We start from the raw sequence: 15,434 nt of genomic DNA, 5'->3' as shown, positions 1-15,434 counted from the left end.
TCGCCCGCCTTTCCTCTTTTGAGGCAGCAGCCATTTTGAATTTCAAAGGCTGCTACTATTCTTGGAGCTAAAACATTTGGGCCCAGTTTGTTAAGTCCGGTGGTAGGGATGAATAACAAAGGTAACTGAAAATATATTTAAATTTATACATGATTAGTTTAGGCTTACAGATGGTCGTAGTTTGCACATGTTTTGCGCGTGTGCAATTCAAAGTGTATTGCATTTAATTCAAAGTTCAGTTGAATACTATGTGGCACACATACATGTTTTCCCTGCTCTACATGAACATATTTTACAGATGGCGCACGGAACAAAATTATGGTGCTAGAAAAACCGTCTCTCTCATTCCCTTTCCTAAGCACTGAATGCCGAGGACATCAATAGCGGGTCCAGCTAACATGCTTCTTTACGATCATGTCTTGCTAGAAATAGGTTTTTTCAACTTCCACCGGTTGATAACTTAGGGTGGTCAGAATCCAAAAATTGATGTTTGTGGTACGTTCACTCATAGTACTGAGGGAGATATACAACACCACATAAAGGATCAACAATTCTTTCTAAAAATTACTAAAGATATATTGTTTCTGTTTCGGTGCCTGTGGAAACCCCAGACCTCTTCTATACACACATAGAAGATCTACCCCCACTGAGAAGAGGAACCAACACCTTGCTTCATCCTCCTCTCAATCCTGTTCCTAGGAAAGAGACTGAAGGGACATGTTAGATTTTGGAATGTTAAATGAATGTTCATGCAAAAATGTGACAACATATAGGTTTTCTGTCAAATGCACCAGGAGGATGGGGGTCTGTGCCCCACTGATAGATTCCTTAAGATGAGAGCCACTGGACCAAGTCTTTGCTGATTCTCTGGAGTACTGAGGAATTGGGGACCTTTATCCTACACCCCAACCCTTAACCTTATATCCTTAACTATTATCATTAATCCCTATATTTTTTACCATATACCCCTCACACTTAACCCTATGCTCTTATCCCATATTTTTTTAACCCTAGACCCATATATCACAAACCTGTAAACCTTATCCCAAAACCTTAATTGTATATCCTGAACCCGTTACCATATACTTTTAACCCCTGTATGCTGTAGTCTTACCCTTATATTCCTAACCCCTGACCCCCAAATTCTTAACTCTAAACCTCAAAATCCTTAACCCTAAACTCTTAACCCAATACCCAAACCATTAAACCTATATATTTAACCTTGTACCGTTGACCCTTAACACTGTTGGGGGTTAACTTCTTAACTCCTAAACCATTCAGGGCATATTATCAAGGTTTTGTGTCACTCTTGTGCCACGCAGGGGGCGTAAGGGCTTGGCAAAACCTACATGAGATTTATCAAGCCACTCATGGCCACCTTGCGTGTCGCTGCATGGCTTGATAAACCTAGAGTAACGCAAGTCAGCGCAAATCACTGCCTTGCGTTACTGTGCAGCAGGGAGGAGTTCCATGGGTGGAGCCATGGATTTTGGTGCACTTCCAGATTTACCATTAGTAATTTTATGTGCTGTACATTTTGCTTTTTTATTCGTCCTAATGTCAATTGTGCTATTGTTATTCATGTTTTGTGTATTGTTTAAACGTGTTGCTTTTCTTGGTTTTGACATGATTCAAAAGTTGAACGTTTATGTCAAAATTTGACCAACTCATGAAGATGTAATAAAAACACGAAACCACTCCAGTAGTTGAGGTGGTTTTTGTGCAAATGTCTCTAATTTGAAAGCGCACACCAAGACACTTTGTGGTTTGTAACTGTGTCAGAAAAACAGGCGCTGGAAGGGTGATGAGTTAATTTTCAGATTACTTTAGTTCTTTGTGGGTCTTTGCAGCAGGCACAAGCTCCCAGGGCCCAGAACACTTCAAGGCAGGTCAGAACGTTAAACAATGGAGTTCAAGGACATTGCAGGTGAACTCTGTGTCCCTGAGACTCAGAACAGGAGGCAAGCTCTGCATCAAGCACTTGGAGATCTGCTTTAAGCAGGATACCACAGCAGGGCAAACGTTTCAGTCCTTTCCTTTGCCCACAGACAGAAGCAGCAACTGCAGGCCAACCCAACAAAGCATTACAGAGCAAAGGGACAGTACTCCTTCTGGCAGCTCTTAAGTTCTTCTGCTTGGCTGGGTTCTGTTAGTTCCAGAAGTGATCTAAAGTTCTTGGGTTTAAGGTATGCTACTTATACCCCATTTTCTCTTTGAAATCTTTGTTACAAGAGTCTCTGAGCTCAGTAAAAACCAGTACTGTCCTTACTGGTCCAACTTCACTACCGGAGGTGGAGACAGCATTGTGCGTAGCAGACACATCCTATTCAGGTGCTAGTGAAAACTCCTCCCACCACTCTAAATGCAGAAACATCTATTCAGCCTGGCTATGAGTCACCCAGGAAAGGCAGGACACACCTCAACCCCCCCTTGTTACTGTCTAGAGTGAATCCACATCCCCGGCTCCGCTCACTCCAAAACCAGACGGTGAATACACAAACAGGCATAGGCACACAGGATGGTTAAACAAGAAAATGCCCACTTTCTAAAAGTGGCATTTTCCAACACACAATTTAAAAACCACCTTTCTAAAAGGCGTGTTATTAAATTGTGAGTTCAGAGAGCCTAAACTCCAAATCTCTATTTGTTCCCAAATGAAAGTTACACATGTAAAATGTTACAGGATAGCTCCAATGATAGCCTATGGGAGAGTTAGTCCTTGCAATAGTGAAAAACTAAATAGACTGTATTTCACTATCAGGACATGTAAAAAACACCAGTACACGTCCTACCTTTAACACACACTGCAACCTGCCCATGGGGGTACCTTGGGCCTACCATAGGGGTGATTTGCATGTAAGAAAAGGTGAGGTTAAGGCCTGACAAGTGGGTGCACTTGCCAGGTCGACATGGCAGTTATAACTGCGCATACAGACACTGCAGTGGCATGTCTGAGTCACATTTGAGATGCGACTGTGGTGGGTGGCACAAACCATGATGCATGCCAATAGTAGCATTTGAGTTACAGACCCTGGCACCCTCTGTGCACTTTGATACTGATCAACAGCGGCAAAGTGTCCAAAGCATCTAAGGCAGCAAAAATGAAATACAGCATGCAGTAAAAAATGCAGGAGGTATAGGCAAAAAGTCTAGGGAAACCACACCAAGGATGCCAAGTCTAACAGCCCTATATCCCAAACCATATACCCCAACCCTGTATGCTTAACCCCCCTTCTTATCCTCTACACCCATAACCCCTTCCACTCTGTTGTTGGTTGAATATATTTGGGGTAAAAACACATGAAACTTTTAACCCTGAACCCCTAACACACCTATGTACTTCAAGATATTTTGGAAACAAACCCTTTGGGAGGTGTTCATTTATAATTTCAATAATTGAGACCTTTTATTTTTAGATGTGTTGTTTTCAAACTTTTGACACTATATACCACACCTTAGTAGTCTTATCTCAGATAATACGTGGTCTTAAAGTATCAATGAACAGCTGTCCTTCCGGCTCTCCATAATTTCTCAAAGGCATTTATGGAATGAACATCGTCAGCACTCTCATTGTCCAAATCTTTAATGAGGAGATGTACTTCAATGCCAGTGGGTGACGCCGAGTTTTGCATAATACAAAATGATGCCCCCATGCAGAACGTGATGAGGGGCACATGAGACTCCCATATCTGACATATTCACATCGACCTCGGGCTAAAATGTGGCGCTGTGAAAGGTTGGGGGCCCTGCTCGCCCTTGAGAAAGAACAGGGGCCTTATTTATGAGGCCTTGCAACACCTTTACGCTGCCGTTGTGACAGTTTTTGTGATGCACTGGCAGGGTAAAAATTGTGTCACATTGCACCCTATTTACAAAGTGACGCATCTACGCATATGCGTCACTTTGTAAAGCCCTGTGCTACATTATACCTGCATCAGGTATAATGTATGCAGGTTGGGCGTTCCCCCGTATAAAGCCTCGTAGAAGTGGCACAGTGAAATCTATCAGATTTCACTGTGCCACTTATAGGACGCAACTGCGTCAATATCTTAAGCCTGCCTCACAGCAGGCATAAGACTGACGCAGGCCCTTTCACATGGGGCTTGCCTCATGTGCAAGGACACCTTGCTGAAGTTGCATCTGTTTTCAGACACATCCCAGCAATGTGTCACTTTTGCGCCGACAGATGCGTCAGTAATACTGATGTATTTGTCATTCCTTGCGACATGATGCATCATACAGTAAATATGACGCATCCATCATGTCACAAGGAGGGCGCACTGAGAAGTGACGCATTGCTGTTTTCACGCAGCGATGCGTCATTTCTCACAAATAAGGCCCGCTGGGCCTTAAGGTTGTGCAGAAACAGTCTCTGAGACCAGTTTACAGTGCAACATTACCCATAATACACTGTTTTTGCTGTGCACTTTCCTGGAGGGAATTGCACAATCAGTAGCCACTTGACTGACATTTTTCACCGAAGAAGCAGCACAGGAGGCTGCCTGAGAGGCAGGACTTTTCCAGCTGTCCCACACATTAACTTATTTTTTCCCCCAAGTGAATTCATTTTCATTTTTCTCAATGACTAAATGCAGAAGAGTTTTGAGAAAAATGATTGGAGATTACCGAAAAGAAATAAACAGCGATTCTTAAGCAAAACACATTAATTCGGGGTTTTTCTTGGCCGCTTAATACCCAGGGCCTAGAGAAAGTGTGTAAACGTCCTATGTGCTGAAGGGATTACTGTCCAGGCTGCCGCACATTAGAATCCATCTTTTGTCGGGTGTTTCTGAACCAGTAGCAGCTGTGTGTGTGGCGAAGAGGCCGAGGGGAACGGAGCAATACTGTAACAAATTGCCATATGATAGGGTTCATCGAGACATGGTGCATTCCTTTCTTTTCTAAGGAAGCCTTTGAGGAGCTCTGCGTAAATGGTGCATGAAACTTACAGGAACCACGAACTTTCCCCACCGTCACCAGTCACAGTAGGAATAATGTATTTTTCGTTTGCTACCTCTTGTGAGGCTAGGCACTCCATGACTCAGAGGTGACGCAGGTTCAACTTGTTCTTCAATACACGGGCAGAGAACATGACGTATTTCTTTCCAGGAAAGCAAGTTTTGCACCCAATTGCCTTTGAGCATTGTAGTGACTTAGTCCAGACGTGTAGAGGATCTTTAGATGTTTATTTGTGGTTGGTTAAAAGTCATCCAATACAATCTAATACAAGACAGTACAAGACCAATCATAGACCCCACCAGGAGCAGCCAGTATGGTGCTCAGCCCTTCTCAACTGACATCTCTGGCTCCAAAACTTCTGTACTACATCATAAGATGAACATTCCACTGCCAAAGCAAGAGATGCAATGCATAACAACAAAGCCAGGATATTACAAGCTTCTCTCTTGAAACTGTAGTTTATATGTCATTCCGAACAATGCAACAGTTGTCTGATGTTCAAGTTAGTGAAATGAGAGGTCTCGGGTGGGTATAGTTGAGACACTTCCAGTTTGGCCGTATAGAAGTGATGTTGCTCACAAAAATAGGCATGACAACAAGTGCAACCCAAAGGCAGAGTCCGCTGTCTCACCTTCCATGCTTGCTTTTCTTTCAAGGAAATTCCAGTTGACCAGTTACAAATGATATCTGCTTGATCCAGTTAACAGTAGATGGACTTTTAGACACCTATGAACTGCTATGAAAAAAATTCAAGTTCACTCCAGTGGCATTTTGCGAATTTAACTCTCCGGCGCCAAGTTCCACCAACAAAACTGATTGGAAGGACCTGTATGGAAAGTTCATCATACAATGACTGCTCCCAATACATGAGGCTGCCACAGGCAACTGCCCAGGAAGTTAGAGCTACTGTACACCTGTAGAATGCAGGAGAGGCCGCAAAGCTCCATGGCCCTTGGGGTGTCTGTATTGCCTATTCTAAAAGGCGTTGAGGTCCTGATTTACATTTCAGATTCACCCCGTGGCTTCTCCCTAGAGCTGTGAGGATGCCCTGCTATCAGAAAATATTGACTGCAATAGGTTTGGTTCTGAGATACATTCATTCTTTCTTGACTATCACCAAAAGGAACATCAGGGGTAGACTGGCATCCTTGCCATACACCTTCACCAATTAGAAGTACATTGGCTACTGGGCTTTGGACTCCACGTGCCGTCTATGCTTGCCAGAGGTGACCGGACACTGCTCACGATCTCTGAGCATCACCAGGAAGCCCCATAGACGTGTGTTTTTATGGAGTGAATTGTGGGCACTTCGGGGCATATTAGCAAGAACCTCGTTAAAATTATCACAGTTTTAGCGGCAGGAAACTGACGCTAAAATGGCGAAAGTGGGCTTGCTAATATGCGTTATAGAATTCCAATAGAAGCCCATGTTAGATGTCCTGCACATCTAACCTGGGCTTCTATTGGAATTCCATAGAGCATATTATCAAGCCCATTATCGCCGTTTTAGCGGCAGTTTCCTGCCTCTAAAACGGCGATAATTTTAACGAGGTTCTTGCTAATATGCCCCTTCATTCTTTCTGAGCTGTGATCTTTTGGAATTTTTTTAATTTCGTAGCAGGTGTTTTGTTCTTCACAGCAGGTGCACTGACCACATGGAAGAGTGCACTCCACAATTCCCATCAAAACAAATTACAGCTATTGAAACTATAATAAACGTACCTTAGCGTTGGGAGTGAATCTCTTTGAGTGGTGTACATTCAAAGATCCCCAAATCCTCCTCATCCAATGATAACTTGAATACCAGTGTTTAGCATGCAGGAGTTATAAAACAGGGGAGGTCGCATCTCAGGCCAGAAGGTAGTAGACACTTCACTTCATGTTTTCACTATATCTCATAGACTGTGTGGAGATGATTATTCCTATATTTTCTTTCTAAATTAAAGAACAGACTGGACATTGACTTTATTGACCGTACCATGTGTCTACAGTATTCTGAGTGGCTAACCATGCATCACCTCCTTGAGTAATGCGTGGCTACTCCACCTCATTGTACCAGTGAGAGTCAAATGCCAAAGGAGAGTACTTGGACATTCAGTTGGAGTGCACATGTTTTGTGGTCCCAATGCGGATGTATGATGCTACACATAATGGATGTTCCCCCTCCACCTCATTGTACCAGTGAGAGTCAAATGCCAAAGGAGAGTACTTGGACATTCAGTTGGAGTGCACATGTTTTGTGGTCCCAATGCACTGGTGGGAAAGAACTATACAGCCTACATTTGAGGCTCTTCTAACTGCACTGTGACCCCAAGAACAGGCCACTCAGCACTTCTCAGTTTCTACATCCATCTTTTATTTCAGGCATGTTTTACATATTACACAGGCTTTTTTGATCACTTAAAATGAATCAGAAAAGTGTCACATCTATTTCCTTTGAAAAGTTTGGTGCACATTATTCAAGATGTATGGCGACAACTCTTTTTCCCACAGACAAAAAGTAGGTTGCTCCAGGCTACCTACAAATGGAGGGGATGGGATGTTCTGCATAAAGCACCAAAGTTATAGAGACCACACTGCATCCAATATTGAAATTCCCTGTGACAACCATGGGCAAACACTGGAATTGTGAACTAACCTACTGCACTTTGGTACAACAGACCACGTGCACCGTTCATTAACAGATTTTCCTTGTTGCTGCATGCATAGGTCCAGAAACATTAATCTCTCTCTGGAACCCAGGCACATAGTTGCACTTCTCTGGCTGATGTACCCCAATGTCCGGACACCCACGGTGTCTCAATGAAAGGGATAGTATTTTGACACACCATGATCCTAAGACTTTTTTCCTGCTCCCCTCTATCCCACATCTCACATCCAACTGAGGTCTCTCCAAGATACAGGAGAAAGATCCGTAATAGCCAAAATCAATATTTCCAACCTCTGTGCATAACTGACGATCATGATGAGATTCAATGGTATATTATGGACCTCTTCAGAGCCATCTCCAATTTGGAACACCTGGATCGCCTCTTGCAAAGACACAGTAGCCCGACTCAAGGGGTGGGGTCACCAGAACCATACCACAAGCAAAGGAAGTTGGTACACAGAAGAGCTTAAACTCACCAAGTGCCACTTCATGCATCTTGAACTCAAATGATGCCAAAGCCAGGGCAACCCTGACAAGAGCAACTACAGATAAGCCCTCATTAGATACCACCAACCACCAAATGCTGTGCACTCACCAAGCACATAGAAAGCAGAACCAGCGATGCCAAAGACATTTTCACCATCATGAAAGAATTTAACTCTCCGGCGCCAAGTTCCACCAACATCACAACCACACACAACCTCAGCACCCAGCTATCCCTCTTCTTCAGCATCAAGATCTCCAGCATCTACAACAACTTCTTTACGACCCAACTGGACCCCTCCACCTCCACCCAGCCAAACATCATTTAAGAAACCGCAGCAACCATGCCAGGGCATAATCATACCCCTGTCCTCATCACATATTCACTAAAGGACTGGACCTCATTAGCTCAGCCCTCACCCCAATCCTGAATGACTTAATCAACACAGCCCCCTGCCCAGATGCCTGTAAACACACTACTGTACTCCCTCTCGTAAAGAAACCCTCAGGCAACCCTAACGCACTAACCAACTACTGCCCCCTCTCCCTGCTACCTTACTCCGTGAAAGTCATGGAGAAGATCATGAATAAACATTTAGCCACCCACCTCAACAACAACCTCTTCATCACCACCCAATCTGGCTTGAGACCCCACCACAGCACTGAAACTACCCTCATCACTACCAAAGAGGACATCCAACTGATTATGGACATAAGAGACACCCTGTTCTCATCTTTTTGGATCTATTAGCCACCTTGATACTGTCTCCACCTTGTCTTTCCTCGCAGGCAGCACCCAGTTGCCCAGCCTGCTCCTTTCACCCCTTGCTCAGACCCACACTGTTCAACGCCTATGTGGCTCCACTCATCAGCATCATTCGCACCAACTAAATCAATGTTATATCCCACACTGGCGACACCCAGCTCATCCTCTCCGAAAAAACATCCAACATCCAGGCCAACTTCTCCACCTGCATGTCTGAAGATGCCATAGGTGTTAAAACTAACTGCCTCAAGCTCAAAAGCAGACAAGACGGAAGTAGTCCTCTTTGGCAAAGAGACTACATTAGGGTACTCTACCTGGTGGCCTGCTGATCTCAGACCCACACCCAACCAAGCCATCCATGAGAAGAACTTCGGACTAGAAGTCAGCAATCAGGCCACGTGAACACAGTCTCTGCTTCGACACACTCAAGATGCTCAAGAGGATTTTCATGTGGCTTCCCTTCAGTACCCGCTGAACCATCACCCAGGCCCTCATCACCAGGAAGCTGGAATATAAAAATGTGCTTTACGTAGGTGTGCAACTGTCCAGAATATTTCAGACCATATTGAAACCATCTGCCTGATTCCCACTCCACATATCCCACACATCAACTCTGCACCACAAAGCTCTCCACAGGCCACCCATCCACAAACAGGTACTCTTCAAATTCTTCACACACACATACAAAGCCCTGCACAATATTGGCCCTAACTTCCTCAATTTCACATTAACTGCCACAAACCTACCCAACACCTCTGCTAAGGCACATTCCCCTTCTACGCAGAACCAGATCTGGCAGACACACCTTCTCCTACCTCGCTCCCAAAGCCTGTAATGACCTACCTCTGCACATCAGAGCCTCCTCCTCAATTTTGCAGAAAAATTAAGGCATGGCTCTTCACCTATTCTTGCCCCAGGTTAGGTCCGTGCCTCTCCTGCTTTTTAGTGCCAGGATACTCTCCCCGGTGAGGTGGGCACTCTATAAATAAACATCACATAAAATGAAATAAAATAACATAACATAACACAACGTAACTTAACACAACATAACATAAATTAACATTGGGAACACTGCAACAGTGTGAAGAGGATCATTAACTTCATTGACTAAGGCTACGAGTAGACTGCTTCGACAAATTTACGTCACTTCTTTTCTTATTGTTAACAAGACAACACATTTTTTGCTTTTTTCCACTCCGTGGGGCATATCATCAAGGGGAAGCGATAAAATTATCGCCGCTTTAGCGTCCGTTTTCGGGCAAAAAGCGGCGATAATTTTATCGCACTATCAGCAAGAAATCGGTAGAGCGTGTTTCTATGCCTCTGTGCCCGTTTCCCTAATGCCCAGGTTTGCATCTCTAATGATATGCAAAGTGGGCATTCCTCACCAAAATAACGTGGGAAATGTCGCTAACAGACATTTCTCCTATCAGCAAGCTGCACGCTAACCTTCACAGCGACGAGAATTATAGCGCTAACCGCACCTCACGCAGGTTTCATTACGCCTGCTTGTAACCTGACCAAACCATTTTAGCCTATGGGTGGTGGATTATAGGGCTGAGACCAACCAGCCCTATCAACCAGGTATCGCCTGTCGCTGTGCGATTATCGGTGGATTTCCAGCGATAATCGCACTTTTTCGCAACTATCGCTGGATTACATATTGCATCGGAGATACGCGTTGCTGATAGCACGTTATCTCGGCGATATAATCCAGCGATAGCCGGCGATAATTATCCTCGCGCTAAGCGCGCTTAGTGATAATTATCGCCGGCTGTTGCTGATATGCCCCAGGGTTTTCATTTTAAAAAACGGGTACGCCTGAGCATTTATTTGCACATTTTCACAAAGTAACCCCAAATTCCTTGGACCAAACCTGAAATTCTGCAATACTTTTTAGTATCGGGTTCCTTTGTGTGCGGTGATAGGCTGTCAAGGTCCCAGCTGTAATTCCATTCCTAGCCGGAGTTTGCTGATGAATTGTAAACTTTGGTCCAGTCAAACGTTTGCCGTTCAGCTGTTTCCGTGTCCACCAAGGGCGGCGCAGCCTGTCGGCCCTCCAAGGCAAGGACATTGTTATCGAGGAAACATGGAGTGAATCGCTTCTTTGAAATGTGCTTTCACTTCCCGCAAAGGACGAAAGGGCATGTTGGGGGTCATGAAATATAATGCTTTCATTTGCAGGTTGTTTGGCAGCAAATGTAACCAACATTAAATAACATGACATCAGAGAACGAATAATGGAGAGCACCGTGCGGCGAGTGAATGAAAGCAATTTAAAAAGGGAAAAACAGGAAGCCAAGCATTGGAGTGCTGGAGCAGAACAGCAGCCATTATAAGGCCGGATACGCTCTCTTGTCTTCAATGGAGCTGGCAACATTCCAATGTTCTAATTATCATTCGGCATGATATATTTCATTGTATTACACTAGCACAACAGGAACTCAGAGCCACACATTTGCTAAACACATTTTGAGATGTGTGTAATATGCTCAGGGTAAAGGACATATATGTGGAACAAGGCCCGCATGTAATTTATGGTTGGTATTCACCCAAGTCCAACCCTGCATTTATTGTTCACCCATATACTATGCATATCGCATGGTTATAGATGATGCCTTCTACACAGTGCATATGCCCTGTTTGTACTGTCCACAGAGCTTGGTAAAATCTGTGCCCTTTGTGAACGCATTCAATGTAGGACTTGCGCCATGCATTGATTTACTGTGCCCATGCTATGCCCATGCTATGCCCTTTGTGAACGCATTCAATGTATGACTTTCACCATGCATTGCGTTACTGTGCCCATGCCATGCCCTTTGTGAACGCATTCAATGTATGACTTTCACCATGCATTGCGTTACTGTGCCCATGCCATGCCCTTTGAGAACGCATTCAATGTATGACTTTCACCATGCATTGCGTTACTGTGCCCATGCCATGCCCTTTGAGAACGCATTCAATGTATGACTTTCACCATGCATTGCGTTACTGTGCCCATGCCATGCCCTTTGTGAACGCATTCAATGTAGGACTTTCGCCATGCATTGATTTACGGTGCCCATGCTATGCCCTTTGTGAATACATTCAATGTATGACTTTCACCATGCATTGCATTACTGTGCCCATGCTATGCCCTTTGTGAACACATTCAATGTAGGACTTTCACCATGCATTGCGTTACTGTGCCCATGCTATGCCCTTTGTGAACGCATTCAATGTATGACTTTCACCATGCATTGAATTACTGTGCCCATGCCATGCCCTTTGTGAACGCATTCAATGTAGGACTTTCACCATGCATTGTGTTACTGTGCCCATGCTATGCCCTTTGTGAACGCATTCAATGTAGGACTTTCACCATGCATTGCAATACTGTGCCCATGCCATGCCCTTTGTGAACACATTCAATGTATGACTTTCACCATGCATTGTGTTACTGTGCCCATGCCATGCCCTTTGTGAACACATTCAATGTATGACTTTCACCATGCATTGCGTTACTGTACCCATGCCATGCCCTTTGTGAACACATTCAATGTATGACTTTCACCATGCGTTGTGTTACTGTGCCCATGCCATGCCCTTTGTGAACACATTCAATGTAGGACTTTCACCATGCGTTGTGTTACTCTGCCCATGCCATGCCCTTTGTGAACACATTCAATGTAGGACTTTCACCATGCGTTGCGTTACTGTGCCCATGCTATGCCCTTTCTGAACGCATTCAATGTATGACTTTCACCATGCGTTGCGTTACTGTGCCCATGCCATGCCCTTTGTGAACACATTCAATGTATGACTTTCACCATGCATTGCATTACTGTGCCCATGCCATGCCCTTTGTGAATACATTCAATGTATGACTTTCACCATGCATTGCATTACTGTGCCCATGCCATGCTCTTTGTGAACGCATTCAATGTATGACTTTCACCATGCATTGCGTTACTGTGCCCATGCTATACCCTTTGTGAATGCATTCAATGTAGGACTTTCACCATGCATTGCGTTACTGTGCCCATGCCATGCCCTTTGTGAACGCATTCAATGTATGACTTTCACCATGCATTGCGTTACTGTGCCCATGCCATGCCCTTTGTGAACGCATTCAATGTATGACTTTCACCATGCATTGCGTTACTGTGCCCATGCTATACCCTTTGTGAATGCATTTAATGTAGGACTTTCACCATGAATTGATTTACTGTGCCCATACTATGCCCTTTGTGAACGCATTCAATGTATGACTTTCACCATGCATTGCGTTACTGTGCCCATGCTATGCCCTTTGTGAACGCATTCAATGTATGACTTTCACCATGCATTGTGTTACTGTGCCCATGTCATGCCCTTTGTGAACACATTCAATGTATGACTTTCACCATGCATTGCGTTACTGTGCCCATGCCATGCCCTTTGTGAACGCATTCAATGTATGACTTTCACCATGCATTGTGTTACTGTGCCCATGCCATGCCCTTTGTGAACACATTCAATGTAGGACTTTCACCATGCGTTGCGTTACTGTGCCCATGCCATGCTCTTTGTGAACACAGTCAATGTAGGACTTTCACCATGCATTGCGTTACTGTGCCCATGCTATGCCCTTTGTGAATGCATTCAATGTATGACTTTCACCATGCGTTGCGTTACTGTGCCCATGCTATGCCCTTTGTGAACACATTCAATGTAGGACTTTCACCATGCATTGCGTTACTGTGCCCATGCTATGCCCTTTGTGAACACATTCAATGTAGGACTTTCACCATGCATTGCGTTACTGTGCCCATGCTATGCCCTTTGTGAACGCATTCAATGTATGACTTTCACCATGCATTGATTTACTGTGCCCATACTATGCCCTTTGTGAACGCATTCAATGTATGACTTTCACCATGCATTGCATTACTGTGCCCATGCCATGCCCTTTGTGAATGCATTCAATGTAGGACTTTCGCCATGCATTGCGTTACTGTGCCCATACTATGCCCTTTGTGAACGCATTCAATGTATGACTTTCACCATGCATTGCGTTACTGTGCCCATGCTATACCCTTTGTGAATGCATTCAATGTAGGACTTTCACCATGCAGTGCATTACTGTGCCCATGCCATGCCCTTTGTGAACGCATTCAATGTATGACTTTCACCATGCATTGCGTTACTGTGCCCATGCCATGCCCTTTGTGAACGCATTCAATGTATGACTTTCACCATGCATTGCGTTACTGTGCCCATCCTATGCCCTTTGTGAACTCATTCAATGTAGGACTTTCACCATGCATTGCGTTACTGTGCCCATGCCATGCCCTTTGTGAACGCATTCAATGTATGACTTTAACCATGCATTGCGTTACTGTGCCCATGCTATACCCTTTGTGAATGCATTCAATGTAGGACTTTCACCATGCATTGCGTTACTGTGCCCATGCCATGCCCTTTGTGAACGCATTCAATGTATGACTTTCACCATGCATTGCGTTACTGTGCCCATGCCATGCCCTTTGTGAACGCATTCAATGTATGACTTTCACCATGCATTGCGTTACTGTGCCCATGCTATGCCCTTTGTGAACGCATTCAATGTAGGACTTTCACCATGCATTGCGTTACTGTGCCCATGCTATGCCCTTTGTGAACACATTCAATGTAGGACTTTCACCATGCATTGCGTTACTGTGCCCATGCCATGCCCTTTGTGAACGCATTCAATGTATGACTTTCGCCATGCATTGCGTTACTGTGCCCATGCTATGCCCTTTGTGAACACATTCAATGTAGGACTTTCACCATGCATTGCGTTACTGTGCCCATGCTATGCCCTTTGGGAACGCATTCAATGTAGGACTTTCACCATGCATTGCGTTACTGTGCCCATGCCATGCCCTTTGTGAACGCATTCAATGTATGAACTTTCGCCATGCATTGCGTTACTGTGCCCATGCTATGCCCTTTGTGAACACATTCAATGTAGGACTTTCACCATGCATTGCGTTACTGTGCCCATGCCATGCCCTTTGTGAACGCATTCAATGTATGACTTTCACCATGCATTGCATTACTGTGCCCATGCCATGCCCTTTGTGAACACATTCAATGTATGACTTTCACCATGCATTGCATTACTGTGCCCATGCTATGCCCTTTGTGAACGCATTCAATGTATGACTTTCACCATGCATTGCGATACTGTGCCCATGCCATGCCCTTTGTGAACGTATTCAATGTATGACTTTCACCATGCATTGCGTTACTGTGCCCATGCCATGCCCTTTGTGAATACATTCAATGTATGACTTTCACCATGCATTGCATTACTGTGCTCATGCCATGCCCTTTGTGAACACATTCAATGTATGACTTTCACCAAGCATTGATTTACTATGCCCATGGTATGGCTGCAGAGTATGCCCTGTGAGTTTTCTGCACAGCTGTGCTGAACACAGATCTGAAGTCGTCAACCCAGCGCCAACATTGGGACTCACAGTTATTAAAACCCCCTCCTTAAGAACAGACATCAGACTGCCTGGCTCCACCCAACCCCAGACCAATCTCAAACCTTCCATACCCACG

Source organism: Triturus cristatus, chromosome 6 (assembly GCF_964204655.1).
Source record: "Triturus cristatus chromosome 6, aTriCri1.1, whole genome shotgun sequence".
Taxonomy (NCBI): Eukaryota; Metazoa; Chordata; class Amphibia; order Caudata; family Salamandridae; genus Triturus; species Triturus cristatus.
This window is presented reverse-complemented; position numbering follows the sequence as displayed.